This window comes from Ochotona princeps, chromosome 16 (assembly GCF_030435755.1).
Source record: "Ochotona princeps isolate mOchPri1 chromosome 16, mOchPri1.hap1, whole genome shotgun sequence".
Taxonomy (NCBI): domain Eukaryota; kingdom Metazoa; phylum Chordata; class Mammalia; order Lagomorpha; family Ochotonidae; genus Ochotona; species Ochotona princeps.
The window spans coordinates 23,470,750-23,486,381 of NC_080847.1; the positions used below are offsets into that span (position 1 = coordinate 23,470,750).

General features: G+C 43.1%; 1 long non-coding RNA gene across 1 annotated transcript in view; it reads left to right on the forward strand.

Moving 5' to 3' along the window:
• The window catches only part of LOC131482279 (uncharacterized), a 34,133-nt gene extending 23,430 nt beyond the window's left edge, over positions 1–10,703 (forward strand). Inside the window, exons 2-3 of the long non-coding RNA XR_009246847.1 lie at positions 45–133; positions 10,527–10,703. This is a non-coding gene — a long non-coding RNA (uncharacterized LOC131482279). The remainder of the gene's footprint in view (positions 1–44; positions 134–10,526) is intronic.
• The last annotated feature ends 4,929 nt before the right edge of the window (positions 10,704–15,632 follow it).

Here is a 15,632-nt window from a genome sequence, read left to right on the forward strand (position 1 = left end):
ATCTATGTTTTAAAAAATAATGTATCCTTCCTTCTCTTTCAAAGCTCCCAGGCCGACCATAAAAGGATAAGCACTCCTTTGTCACTCACGACCTTGACAGTGGAGCAGTTCTTTCTCTGGTCTCACCTTCAGGGTAAGCACTGTCATCTTCCTTTGGCAACAGCTTCACAGTCACCCCACCCAGGAGACCTCTATCAAAACATCCCCGTGCCAGTTCACAGAGCCGAGTCACAATGCGCCCGGGAGCAAATCTCTCCTAAAGTTATAAAACAAAAACATCAGCATCTAAAAATATCAGCCGTGATGAGTCTTCTATTTTTGATCCATTGTTGTAGAGTTTGAGCTCTCTGGCTCTCAGGGTGCTTACGTTTGGATGCAATTAGACCCTGGATGTTAAAAGCAATTAATGTCCCCCCTCTTTATTTGTATGTATGTATTTAAGTTTTGCAATGCAATTACTTCAGAAGCATGCCTGAGCATCATTCTCAATCAGTAGAATGAAAATGTTGCCTTTTGTGATGTGGCAAATAAATGATGTAAAGAAAGGAGTCCCTTCTATGTCTGTGTGTGCTATTCACTCAGGGCTAACTGCTGTGGTCTCTAAATGAAATACAATAATGCATCCCACCTCTGTGCCAGTTTGTTTAAAATCTGCAAAGCTTTATTATTAATGCTATTTAATTACGAGAATGTCTGCCATGCAGAATTCTAAACCCACACTTTCCCTTCATCATTAGTAACAGGGCAAAAATGAAACACTTTGGACAATGAAGGGTTCATATTTCAAGCTTATACAGTAGCTGCTAAAAGGGTATACTCAGAAAATCAATTTTATTAAAGTCCTTGGAGCACTAAAGGGACTTGCATGCAACTAAGCAATTTTAAAAACATGTCCACAAGCCGTGACTTTTTGATTCATGTTTTTTAGTGGGGTTATTTTTGAGTATTTTCAATATTGTCTCCTTACAGTGGGGTCAAAAGTGATTTGGGGAGGGGGCAAGCCTGGCAAAAGGAACATATCCTCACAATTTTTTTTTCCTGCCTCTTTTTCCATCTGACACAGGGATTTCTGAAACAGGCAATCCAGAAAAAGGCCAATGGCCAAAGGCAATCTGATAATTCCTGCAAGAGGGACTGTGGGTGGAGGAGGCAATAGTATGAGCAGGATACAGTCTTTCTTCCTTTCTTTTACTGTATTTGTAAAAACTGTTTTTCTCAACCTCCATTGGAAAAGAATGGTTGGAACATCATAGTGAAGTGTGGCTCTAAGCCACAGATTTACCAGCTTAGGCTCAGATGCCTGCCATGAAGCTTCCCCAGATCCCACCAACCCTTCCAAAATGGTGTTGCATCCAAATCCCTCACTTGGCAATTCATGGGCGGCCTTACTACGATTAGTTGCACTACTTACTTCTGCCTTTGAACTTGTCTATTGGTGATTCATGCCTCTGGCCTCCTTCAAAAGATCTAGGATGATTTGAAGGCAGAGACCTGGGATCCATCTCTTGAAAGCATGAACCCAAACCAGCTTGATCTGAACTCTCACTTTCATCTTCACGGACTACTCAGTTTGTTGTGTAACTCTCTCTCCTTTCCCCAACCTTTTTGCAAACTTTTTGGTAGGATGTGGCTTATGTCTCTGGAGTGTCTGCAATGATCCTTGGCACACACCAGGTGCTCAACACATGTGGGCGGAATCTATGCATGTATTAATAAAAGGAATGGATCCATCTGTGGTTCCCCCATAGCCTGCTTCAGTGTTTTTGCTTCAGTATTTAAATATTAGAATAACTATATTTGATATACATTGTATTATTATATTTAATTTATTTTTGGCATTTTAATATCCTTTAGCATTTTAGTCTTACTTTTTTGGGACTAATTGGAAGACAGCACGGAACCCATATTAGCCAGCCTGAGTCTAAATTCTAGTGCTGCCTGTTTGAGTTGTGCATATTCCTAAGGTGTAGATTAACTATTTGAAGACAAGAAGAACCAAGACTTGTGCTTTTCAACTCTATACCTGGGTTAGAGTAACGGCAAAGAATCTGGGCTTTCTTCCACAGTCCCATCCCCCAGCACACAGGCCTTGTTTGAACAGGGATTTTGTCTTACCCTGATGTGACTTTAGGATCCTTATCTAACCTTTCCAGGCCTGGATTTCTTCACGGATGTCTAACCCACAGGATTGTTCCACAGGTTAAATGAGATAAGGAAAGTGAACCATAAGCTGCCTAAATGGATGCTATTGATGAAAGAGCAAAGTGCTTGTTTATTTGGTGGAAAGCAGGATGAAGGTTTTTCATGTAGTGCAGGACTCTGTGTCAAAGGGTGCTGGAGAAGCCAGGGTATTTGAATCTGGTCCCACTTCTCTGTAGCTGAAATCAAGACCTTACACATCTCACTTTCATTATCTTTGAGATGGATACAATTACACTTCCTATTTGCATCCCGGTGTTGTTGTAGGACTCACATAAAACAACAGTTCTAAGAGGAATGTCTAGGGAACCGTAGACGATTATTCAGCTCCTGTTGAAAATAAGTGTTTGTTGAGGCTTGTCTTCCATGATAGGGGAGTGCTGATCAACACAGTTGATAACATCTGGATGTTTCCAGAAGGGCTTACTGCAGAACTGACACTGTTCCTTGCACTATGCAGGTTAGCTCCTTTAGTCCCCACGATCTGACAGCAGGCCAGCTGTGATTTCCCTCCTCACTTACACATAAAGAAAGTGATGTTCAGAGAGGGAAGATGACTTGCTCAAAGTCACACCATAAATGACAGAGCTGGGATTTAGACCCTACAAGTCTTGCTCTTTCCTGTTGTTGCTTGTTCTTATAGGATCAGCTGTTTTCTGTTTCTGGGTCTCTGGTTTCCCTTTCTCAACAAGAGTATGGAGTTTTCTCCTCATCCTCCTTGAATCTCAGAAAGTCTTAGGAATAGAGGGGAAGAGAGGGAAATGGAACTTAGCAATGAGGGTGGGGAAGACAATGGGGTAAGGTTCTATTTGAATAAAAACACAAGCACATTTAGAGTTCACATTCATTAATGTATTCACACACAGCTCCCCTCTGTGTGGAGGGTGGCAGATGCTTCCTAGTTCAAGTTCAAATTAAAGAATAAAACTTCCTGTTATCTGGTTTCTTTCTTTTTCATTTTCACATTTATATCTTTAATTGGACTGAGATTTTCTTGGGCATGGAGAGTAAAGTGACACTCTACCCTGGTATTTCCTAATGAGTAATTCCAATTCCTCTCCACAATTTCATTACATCATTGTTAATTTTCTGACTTATTGGAAGTTCCCCTCTTATCAAACAAACGAGTGTGGAAATTTGACTTGCTTTCTGGATTTTGGTTTCGGCTGTGGATCTCTGCCTATGTGGTGGGTTTCAATACCACAATTGCTGTTGCTGGTTAGTTAAAATAAATCAATACACAATGACTGCCCATTAATAACATTGCAAACTGAGCACTTTGGACATGAGGTCAAAGCCAGTGCAGACTTATTATAGTTAGGACTTTACATGTCTGGGCATCCTTCCATCACAGTGCAGTCCATGGTGCAGCAAGGCTCTGATTAAAAACACAGTGTTTGCCAGTGATCTGATTCATTCTCCAAATGGTTGGTGAGAGATCTTGACAATCATCACTGGAACATTTGTAAAAGAGGAGGAAAAGCAAGCTTTTCATGTAATGGCTCCATTTTTCTTCAAGTTTTTTCAGAGACACTTAGAGATGGTCCTCCATTCTCACCCAATGTGAACCCACAGAGCTTATTTGGGAACAGGCATCCTGTCCAGCATGTTGAAACAACCAGGTGGGTCCAGATCACTTGCAGAAAGCAAATTCCTGGCTCTTTGCTTCACTCTCTGTGTTATGCACATCCATACCACAGGAGACAGGTATGGAAAGCACTGGAATCCCTATGGAGTTTGCAGTCAGAAGCCACAGTGCTGTGTGACAGCTGATATTTTATTTTCTTTAATTTTTTCCCCTTTATTTGAAAGGCAAAGAAACAGAGACAGAGATAGATAGATGGAGAGTTCTTCCATCTTATGGCTCACTCTCCAAATGTTCACAACAGTCAGAGTTGGGTCAGATGAAAGCTAGGAAGCTGGAAGCTACATCAAGATCTCCCATATGGATGACAGAGACCCAAGCACTTGAGCCACCAGCAGCTGCCTCCAAGGTTGAACATAAGCAAGAAATTAGATTTAGAAGCTGAGCTGATACTCAAGCCCAGGTCTAGCATTGTGGTATGTGGGTACCTGAGCTGTGTCTTAAAAACACTGTGATGAATGTCTTTTTTTTCTGAGTAGATTTGGACAAGGCATTGACCTCTCTGAATCTCTGTTTTCTTTCTGGGTGTGTAAAGTAGAAATAGTAACTGCTGTGACACCTTACGTGACTATGAAGACCAGGTAAGATGATACCCATGGAAGCACACTGTTTTGAAGACTTTCAATAGTTTAATAGTTCTGTATATTATACTTGAACCATAAGTCTTTTTATAGATGAATTATGAAGACTCAGATATCTCTTTTCTTTTTTATCTGGGAAAAAATAAGATTCCTCAATTTTCTGTAAAAGTTTCAGAGTTTGAAATCCTCCAACACTAATACCAAGGAATATTCTGGATAGAGGCCACTCATTAGACAGCTATCTGGTTGATTTCAACTGTGTAATGAGGTCTTTTCCACTGCTAATAAAAGAAAGAAGGCAGAGATACTCTCTTTTATAGAAACATCCTTTCTATATAAAAAAAAATTAATTATCCACGGCAAATTCTCAGTGTAGGCAGATGGGAATGCAATGTCTGGTGAGCTGTTGGTTTTTGCACTGGCATGGGTGTTCTTGCAAGCTTAGGGCGCCTTTTGCCATATCAAAACGTAAGGTGTTGCAATTCCACAGTAAATTCCTCAAAATAATCACTCTGTGGGGCATTGGGTGTATCAAGTCACCTCTGGTGTCAGAGTGCTTGGGTTTGAGTCCCAGCTCTGCTCTTGACTCTACTTCTTGCTAATGAGCACCCTGGGAGGCCACAGTGATTGCCCAAGTATTTGGGTCCCTGCCACCCACAAGGGAGACCTGGGTGGTGCTCCTGCCTGGCAGTTTCTCCCAGCTTTTGTGTAGGCCCAGTAGTTGCAGGCATTTAGGGAGTGGACTAGCAGAGAGAATGTTTCTGTCTGTCTGATTCTCCCTACCTTTCAAATAAATAAAAAAACCCAAACATTCAATGTTTGTGTGTGTGTGTGTAATCATTTATTCTCATTTTTCCTCCTCATTTTTCTCATTTCCTCCTCTTTCGAACCCACATTAAATCAGTTTTCTCTCCACTGGGAAAACTCTTATCAAGGGCTCTGGTGATCTGCAGGCTTTTAAATCTCATGGTCAAAGCTTAGACTCCAGCCTACTGAGTTTCACTATAGTATTTGACATCACTGTATTCACCCATCAGGACCTTTTTTCTTGGCTTCAAGGACATCACATCTTCCTGGATTTTACCCCATCTCTGTGATAATTCTTTCTCAACTGGAGGCCTTCTCTAGGTTCTTAATCTCCAACTGTTGACACTTGGGTTTGGTTCTCACATCTTTTCTTTTCCCCCTCTTTCTTCTTCCTGTCTCTTTCTTGGGTTACACTCGTGCCTTTGATGATTTTCTTCTCTGTCCTGTTACTCTGAATATCATCTTTAAACATATCTACAGATGAAACTTCTTAGATGTAAGACTTGTAGATCTGATTGTTCACTCAACATCTTCACTCAGACTCAGCATATCCACAACTGGATTCCAACCAAACTGATCCAACCCATCATATCTTTATCATTTAGCAAAATCTCAATGTCATAGTTGGATCATTGAAAGAGTTCCCTGCCTGGTCTCTTTCCATTCATTTCTAGAGAAGTTTTTCTAGAACTAGGAGTCCGAATAATGCTGTTAAAATCTAAACCCGATTGCTTTATTCCTCTGGTCACAACCTCCCAATGACTACTCTCCATACTTGGAGGAAAAGTCAACTCTTTACCATGACCTGGAAGGTTGAAAATTATTTGCCCAACCTTTTGCCATGTAGCCTCCTTTGTCTTCTGGCTCCTTTGTCTCAGGACCTTTGCACTTGCTAATCCACCTGCCTAGACTGTTCTTTCATCAGATGTTCACATAGTGTGCTCTCTGACCTGCATCAGGTCTTCGTCCACAGATCATCATAACAAAAAAATCGCCCCTGACCACCACCATCTCTGTGCTCATCCTCTGTGTTCTGTTTCACTGATCACCACCTGACATATATGGGTCTGATCCAGGCACATACTTAGTCATCATAAGTCTTCATTGAGTGATGAAGTGAATAAAGGGAGGAGAAGCATAAATTCCTGTGAGAACACCTGTCCAGTGAACTGATGCTTTCTAGGGTGAAGGAAATCTACTGGCGTCCTGTCTTGATGCTTTCTACTGGGGTGGGGGCAGATGCTCTGTTTCCCAAGTCTTGAAGGGATGTGGGGAAGAACAGTGTGCTTCATGTAAGCTTCAATGGTCTGAATCCTGGGGATGAGCTTGGGAACTGGGTCAGTTTTGTGAGCAGTCAGCTACTACAGTATCCAACCTGTTTGGGGCAAGCAGAAAAAGGGACAGAAGGACTGGGGATACTATTGGCATGACAATTGTTTGGGCCCAATGCTACTACCACCAGTGAGACCCTGAATCATGCAGGTTCCCATCATAAGCTGCCAAATGTGCTGTCCTAGGTTTGTAGAGGATTGTCCGGGCTGATTTCCTCCCAGAAAACAGTAATGCACATCAGAAATTATTTTTTCAAGTCAAAACACTATCTTTATCAAGGGATGCTCAAGCGCTGACTCTCAGGGCTGTATGGCAGGGAGAGGGGTGATAACTGAACCAAATGACTCAAGAGGCATCCTTGGGCCTGGGGCAGGGCTGAGGCTGGGAGTAGGGATGAGGATCTACTCCAGCCTGGGAAGCTTGCTGGGGCCTCCGCAGCAGTCCTGAGCTGGAGCTCGGGCGGGCAATCCAAGCCACACAGGGCTGATTTTACGCTTTTAGTTCTGAGATAGCGATCATGGGGGAAAATTCCCTGTGTTTGTGGAATCATAAATTTTTTAAGGTCTCTTGGCTCTACTTTTAAATTTAGTGCCTGAATAAAATGTTGGCTTGAGCTCCATATTCGATTATTAAAAATCATACCCAGGCCTGGGAGACAAGTATTTACACATCTGCCTGCTCATCAGAAGACTCACATATCAAAATGTGGCTCTCATCACACCACGGCTGTGTGCGAAGGGGGGAGCTGCTGACCCCCAGTGCCGCATTTGCTAAATAAGCAAGTCAGACTGGAAAGTCTTTAAAACTCTTTCTTGTCAAACAGAGTCCATTTGTAAATTCTATAGACTACATTTCGACCAAATTTGCCCTTTGTTTCTTCTCCTGATTTTTAAGAAAGTCATGAATGAATATGGATGAGAAGTCTTCAAAATATTCATAAAAATGCATATTATGAAAAAACTACTTATGGATATCAAATTATTTTGCACTAAAACACACATTTTAATTTTATTTCCTCATGAATCTTTGAAAAAACCTTATACATGCATGTATGTGTATAAATGAATGAAAGAAAGTTCTAGAAGATTACAAAACAGAGTTGATAATACTGTTTATCCCTGGAAAAAGACTCAGCATGGGATAGGACAGGGTCAAAGATTTTAATCTTGTAATTTTTTTAAGGAATATGTAGTTACCTATTTATTGTTTGATTAAAATTACTTTCAAGCCAACATATGCTCAGTGTAAATAAATCAGAAATGATAAAAATATAAAAATATTAATTGTAGCTTTTCTATCCCTGCAGTGAAATTGTTGATACACTGACTTTATATTATAGGGAAAAATTCCCCAATTTCCAGGGTCCACTCACACAAGATGTTCTTGTGAGAGTTACCAACACATTGCTTTCACAGACAAAGCATTAACCTTATTGCCAAAACTTCTGATAGATCCTTTCCCCTAAATAAAATATCAGCAATACTATACCCTGGGGAGCAAGATGTTTAAAAGTGTCTGCTTTTACCACTTTGAAAATACTTTACAAAACATCTGCACATTTTATTTTTGGAGGGCTGTGGGCCATAAGAGTCCCAGGCATGAGAAACATTTATCCAAAGCGGGGAAGAGAGGGAAATCACTAACAGAAGAGGGAGAGGTGGAAGATGCCAAGCTAAGAGGAAAATCTCTAATTTTTGTTTTTAAAGGGAATTTGGTAAAACTAGAGTTTCCTCCCCATGGTTCTATTAGACCTACAAAAATGCCATGAAACACCTGCAGTTCAGATATTGCTGACACAGCACAACTGACAGATTCTTTAAAATAAAATGCCCATATACAGTTCATCTATATTTTGGAGATTGTTTTTCCATGAACTTTAACTGGACTTTCATAATAGCAACAGAGCACACACATACAAACACATATATGCACATCAGCATACATATATACACCTACACATACAAACTTTAGAAACATCAAAATGTAAAAGCAAACAGCATCAGCTGGGAAAAGAAATTTCAAAGTGAAATTATTCTCAAAATCACATTCCAGGTAGAAATCATCAACACAATAGTATTGTTTCATATTTCAAAAAAATGCCCAACACAGAAACCTATATAGAAATATAACAAGGGTATTTCTGTTTCGGTTATGAGGGAATGAATGACTCGGTTTCCACTTTAGACATGAGCAGGTGGTTCTGGAGCTCGGAATATGGGAAAGAAAGAAAAGAGCAGCAGAATTAAGGACTCCATGTTTGGAAGGAATGAACCAGCAGAAGAACCCTTAACTGGAACCCCGGCTGGTCCTCCTGGGACCTGCTTAGATATACCTTGGGCAATGTCCAGATTTCAGCACTGCCCCCTGCCCACCAAGCCTGCAACTATCTCTGGCATCCATGTTGACCACCTTATAGGACCTGTCCCCTTCTTCACCCTCCATCCTCCCACGCCCCTGCTCATATGGAAGTCCTAGGTAACAAAAGAAGGAGTAGATGAAGTTTCCAGTGGGAATACGAGATACATGCTCTAAATGTGATTTCTCTGTTTCTTTGCTCTATGCATTGAGTCAGTTATTTGTAATCAGCTCCATAGCAACTTGACCATCATAAACAGAATTTCTTTGCTTGAATATCTGGGTCACAAATGAGAAAGACTCGGTCCAAACATTAATGTATTCATACTGAAAATGGATTCAACATAACCCAAGGTTAGCAGCAATATAGAAGGCATTTTGGTCCCAATTGCACTTGAGGCTTCAATGTCCTGAATGACATTTTGTTAGTCATTTTCTTCATCAGCATGTCCATGGGAAGGGAGCTCATTACTTCCTCAGATCTCAGAGTCAGTAACTTTTCTTAACAGCATGTTAAAATCTAGCTCTAATATTCCTTCAGGTCTATGCTGTGGGGTCTCCAAGATGACAGAATGTCACATCTCCCAAGAGTCACTCTCTTTATTTCATGTACCTTTCCAGGTCACTCGATGAGCCTCCTTGGCTACCAGTGATGCCTAGAATATTGTCTGCATCTGAGTGAATGATTAATGTACAACTCAGTTGTTCAAGGCAGAGATCCATAGAACTGCGTCTATGGTCAATGGAAGAAACTCAGCTCAAAGGAGACCTTATAAAAATAGGGATCTGTGACCGTGAAAAGCCCCGCAGAGGGCCTCATGGCTTGATTTCTGGCCTCAGTAATTTCTTCAAGATCCGATCCTGTGATCTCCATCTCTCTACTCCTCATCTCTCTGCTGTTTCTCAAGGTGGCAAAATGGCAGCCAGCAGCTCCAAACTTCCACTTTCATGGTTCTGGTGAAGCGGAAAAGAGGACTCTTGTCCATTCTGGTCTGGGTTAAAGTTCTGACTCTCACTGGCCCAAACTGGATCAGAGTCCCATCTTTGCATGAAAAGCTAAGGCTCCAATACTGTGGGCAGGGGTGATTTAGAGTCCCATCCTTAGAGCTGGCATTGGCGTTGTCTTCTCCCAAACACATGTGAACCCTGAATGGGAATGTGGCAGAAAAACCTAGGAATGTTGTTACTGGAAGGAGAGGAAGTGGGTGCTAAGATCCATGACTCTTGTGCAGGGGGCTGCTTATGAGACAATCAGAATATTCTCAAACAAGATTAAGGAAGATCTTGGTGAGTTATCTGTCCAGTTCAGGAGTGCCCTTTGTAAGCATAGAGACAATCAGCTTTCCCTAGGGCTTTGGATAAAAGCCTTTCCTCACAGCTCTCCTACCTTTCACACCATCAGTCATGGCTTTCAGGTTGTCGCCACGTTGTTCAGAGCAAAGTTGATTTTCACACTCAAATTAGGTTACTTAAAAAAAAAGAAGAAGGTGTGGGGGGGGGCGGGGCGGCACAGTGCAGGGGCCTAGTGGCTGAAGTCCTTGCCTTGCACACACCAGGATCCCATACGGATGCTAGTTTGTATCCTAGCTGCTCAACTTCTCTTCCAGCTCCTGCTGTGGCCTGTGAAAGCAATGGAGGACGGCCTTGAGACCCTGCACCCGTGTGGGAAACCTGGAAGAAGCTCATGGCTCCTGGATTTGGATTGGCTCAGCTCCAGACATTGCTGCTACTTGGAGAGTGAACCAGCAGATGGAAGAGCTTTCTGTCTTTCCTTCACTCTGTAAATCTGATTTTCCAATAAAAATAAATAAATATTTTTTAAGAGTAAAAAAATAAATAAGTGCATGGAAAATACATATTGTGACATGCACAATACACATAGGGGTGTTTATCTATATGGCATCAGCAGTAGGGACTCAAGGTAGCACATTCCATCCTTACCATTAAATTAGTAAGTCTTGATCTTTGTGCACCAATGTATCTCTTAATTGCACTTTCCCATGAACCCTTTCGAAGTACTTACATGCATGCATATAAATATGGTGGCTACTATTTATTGAGGACTTGCCATATGCCAGATACTGTGATAAACTCCTCACAAAGGTTAATTCACCTTTGTGAAATAGGAGTAACCATATACATTTGTCAGAGGAGGAAAAGTAGGGGATGTTCCAGCTCAGAACCCACACATATTTTAGACCCAGTGTGGGTATCCTGAGTCTCCTGATGGCAGGATTTTCTTAGAGGTAGAGCAGGTCTGATATGGTTTCACCTGTTCAGCAGTCATCCTCAGTTAGTGTTCATCTGGTGCATACTTTGAATCAATCTCCCCTCCCCTTCTTAATCCTAAAAGCAGTAGGCAGTGAACAGAGGAATTCAAGCCCTGACTGGCCTGTGTGACACTGGAACCATTGGGCATGCTCTCTGGGCCTCAGTCTCCTGCTGAAGTAAAACTTGACACTCCATAGTCCTCTCACAGAGGGAGATCTTTGTGGAACTCAAGGGTATAACTCAGAGCTGGCTCCAAAGCTAGAGATCTATGTCTGCTTCAAAGGCCTTAGAACTCTCTGAAGCAGTTCATCCACCCACCCTAGCCCCTGTGTACCACTTTAATCCATGTGTTCTTATCCAGCTCCCAGATGAGTGCTTTTGGGGGTAGGTAGAAAATGACCTTTGGATTCCTGAAAAGAAATCCATTTTGAAGTAGTTTCACTAGCCATGAGAATAGAAAAATCCAAGACAACCAGCATTTCGCTGGCATTATTCAGTTTGAATCCTCCCAGAGTTTAGGCTCCAAGCAGCTCCTGTTTTAGCTGCCATTGTCCACAACCTTTTAGACGAACACCTGAGCACTAAGCAGGTTCTCTGGTGGCGACAGAACAACTTGGTCTTCCCAGTCCATGTGTTCAAGCCAATGCTGGCCAGGTAGTGGTTCCCATGCCCGCTGCTCAGCTGGCTGCCACCAGGGGAGCTCCCAAACCCCACCTGGTAAAACCCACCTCTCATTTCTCTGCTCTCTTTTCCTCCCTGACTCTACAGTGTTCTTAGCTCCAGTACCTTCTTCAGACCTCATGGATTCTAAGTTTGTTCCTGTTCCAGGTCTTGGCTCTTGTTGTTTCTAATGGCAGAAAGGATTTTCTCCAGCATGTTCACTTACCTGGTTCCTCCTGGAGTCAGCTCAAAGGTAGAAATCCTCCAGAGTAGGTCCTCAGGGAATATTTGATAATTGAATCATGATTCCAGGAGGTATCTCTGATGTCTCCCTGGAGGAGGCCGGCTTGTGGTCTGGGCTCTAAATGCTGAGCTTCTGGATTGGGGCTCCCATCCTCTGACCTGCTTCAGATCTTCTCCCAGTCTTTTGTCGGATGATCTCATCCATGTGTGTGCTTGAGATCAGCTACTATCCTTGCTGGGATCTCTCGCTGCGACACTGTCTCATAGTGCCCCTGCCTTCCCCTCTCTTTGTCCATTTTTCAGCTGCCCTATTTTTGGTGCTTAATTACAGTGTCGCTGTGCAGACAATGACAAGTCCATGGGTCTCAAAAGATGATTGTGTCTGCTCACTCTTTTGTCCTGAGCAGAGAGAGGCTAAGACCATACAGATAATAAAAAGAAATGATGTGCTAGTTGGAGACCATTGCTGTCTGTCACCATGCTTGCTGTCTGGGCCACACAGCTCATCCTGCCTCTAGGCTGCTCTGGGCATGATGTCTTATCAAATTAATTGCAAGTTTTAGACTTTTTTTTTTTAAAAGAAAGGTCTTTTAGAACAGCTTTTGTTTTGGGGAGTGTGTGTGTGTGTGTGCGTGTGTGTGTGTGTGTGTATTCGCACGTCTTGAAGACAGGAAGTAGAGTTCTTTCAGCCAGGAACAAATTTGACACAAGACAGTTTGGATGGGAGACTGAGTCTTGAGTCCAGCCCCAATGTAGACTTTGGCGAGCGGGGTTGCTGTTGTCATTGGGCACAACTGGCCAGAGATGAAAACTAGAAGTGCCTGAAGCCTTGGGTGGGAGATAAAGTCATTGGCTCCTGCAAGAGAATGAGAATTCTAACAACTGAAAATAACAAGGGCACAGGTAAGCCTAGGACGAGCACATCCCAAACTTACGTTTGCCAAGTAGGCTATACCTTCTATTAACATGGAGAGGAGTATCAAAAATATTGCTGGCTACATGTAACAAAAAGAGGTTTCTTTCAGTGTAAAACATTTTTGAAATTCATGCATGTGCACTTGTACTTGACACAGCCCAGGAAGTGGGCAATACAGGGGAGACCTCTGCCAGCCAGGGAGAGCTGTAGAAGGCCTTGCTAGACAATCATTTTGCCTTTCATATATCGTCTTGACCTCACTGCAAGCTACTTAGGTCTCTTGTGGTGGCTCGGGAGAAGCTGTTACTCCCTCACAATAAATTGGAGAGTTTAAACTTCTCTTCTTCAAGTGGGAGATTTAAGAATTGGAATGATGGAAACTTGTAAAATCTTTCCAGTAGGATGGTAATTGCAGTAATAATCCCCTTTGTCATAGAAGCCACTGTATTATGGGTGACCTTGACTTCCATTATGTACTGTTACCTTTAGCTGGGAATCTATAACTCAAGGGACTATTAATTATCTTGCCATAACTGCTGGCCTGAGTGGAGGGCTCTCTGCACTAGCAAATGCCACATGGATATGAAGTGGGGCTCTTGGGCCTCCAGGCGGCTGTTATCAGCGATTAGGGCTCACACAGCCCCTAGTCAAAGCAGGTGGTTGGTTCCCCTGCAGGCATGCGCACTGCCTCCACTTTCCCTGATCATTATGACTTCTACCTGTGACTTATCCCAGATAGGAAACAGAAGATCCCATGCACAATTCACACAGTCCCTCCTCCCTAATCACATCCCTGGTCCCTTCCTAAAAGGGCCGCATAGAAACGAAACTCTGTGTTCTCAGATATTTTTGCCTCTTGGAATATTTTTGTTTCCAGTTCATGCTTTGTCCCATGGCATTAATCAGTATCACCATCCACTGTAGATCATCCCAGGTTTGGAGAGCATTCGTGATCCTGTAGCCACCTCATCAGAAGTGGGATAGATCACATTGGGGAGGACACAAAAGGAGTTAAGGACTCCCCCAACCCCAACACGTGAAAGAGGGACGTGCCATTTGTAATCTTTTTCTCTAACCAGCGTTCTGACTAGGCAGCATCCGTTGGAAATTCCATCCTTCGATTTCAATCTTCAGTTACAGCCGAGGAACTCTTCCCAGAAGCTCTCAGCGCAATTTCCATGTTCCCCCCTGCTAATGCCCTAATTGAATTTGGGGGTCGGTTATGTTTTGCATAGGCATCCACCCCACATCAATAGCCTGTATTCAAAGACAGTCCATCAGATAAACACGGGCTGCACTGCACTGATTCGCCCCAGCCTGTCAAACAAAACAATTTACGTACACAATTTAAACATTCTTTCTAGTTTTTCACAAACCACATCCCTTGGGTGTATAATTGAGATTTCCTTGCCACCCAGAAGACAGTGAGGTCGTCCCCGCGCTTTGTTCCTCTTGTGCGGGAGCGAGGCCGCCGGGGCTGCGGGGCTGGCGGCTGCTGCAGCGGGCGGGCGACGCTAGGGAGCAGCCTGACACCAGGATTCCCGGGCCCTGCAGGGAGAAGCCTCGTCCGCCCGGCTCCTCGTCCAGGCTAGGCGGTGGAGAGGGGGAAGGAGGGCAGCTTTGTGATCAGCCCGCCTGGCTCGTAGGGCAAGCAAATGCGTCCTCGAGTGAAACGTGAGCGCCCCGATCGCAGGCGGGGACCGTGGGTTTTCCTACCGCTGTGCTCCTGGGGCTGAGCAGGGAGGCTGAAGATCTCCCTGCAGGTTAGGCCCTGACATACACTCCTGGAATCCGAGGAGCTGTGACCCTTCTTTCCAGAGGTGGCAAGGGGGCTCAGCCTCACAGGGAGAGAGAGGGGAGAAGAAAGAAAAAGAAAAAAGAGATAAAGGAGGAAAGAAGGCAAAAGAAAGAAAAAGGAAAGAAAGAAAAGAAAAGGAAAGAAGGAAAAGAAAGAGAAGGAAAAGAAAAAAGAAGGAAAATAAAAACAAAGGAAAGAAAGAAAAAGAAAAAAGGAAAAGAAACAAAAATAAAAGGAAAGAAGGAAGGAAAAGAAAGGAGGAAGGAAGGCAGACAGGAAGAAGGGGGAGAAGGATTCTCAGATCTGACAAAATAATATGATGAGAAACTACACCACAATCAAAGCAGGTGAACTAGATGGTCAAGTGGAAAAGCCAAGTTACAGATTTTGGCAGAGACTCAGAGTGACGCCATCCGTGGCTCGCACATCCCTGTGCACGTAGAAGTGCCGAAACCCAGGTGTGAGGAACACACAGGGCATCCCCAGCTGGCTGTTACAGAGCAGGGCGGCGAGGAGGGGACTGGGATGGGGACACAGGGGCTGCTCTTCCATGTACATTGCTTGTTTTTATTAAAATCATGGCAAATATGACTTTTCAACCATATTTTTCTTTGTGATTTGAGCAGATGTATTTGCTACTCACTACTCCATTTTTGACATATATAGCAATGGTTTTCTAAAGCACAAATAATTTCAAAAAGTGTGTAGCACAGATAAAATTCCATAGCTCAGGCCTTGGGTCCAAAAGTCCTCAAACCAGAACCCAGCTCAGAAGTTGTACAAAGTCAGTCACCTTTAGAGGTTTAAATTGCACCATTTGGGTGT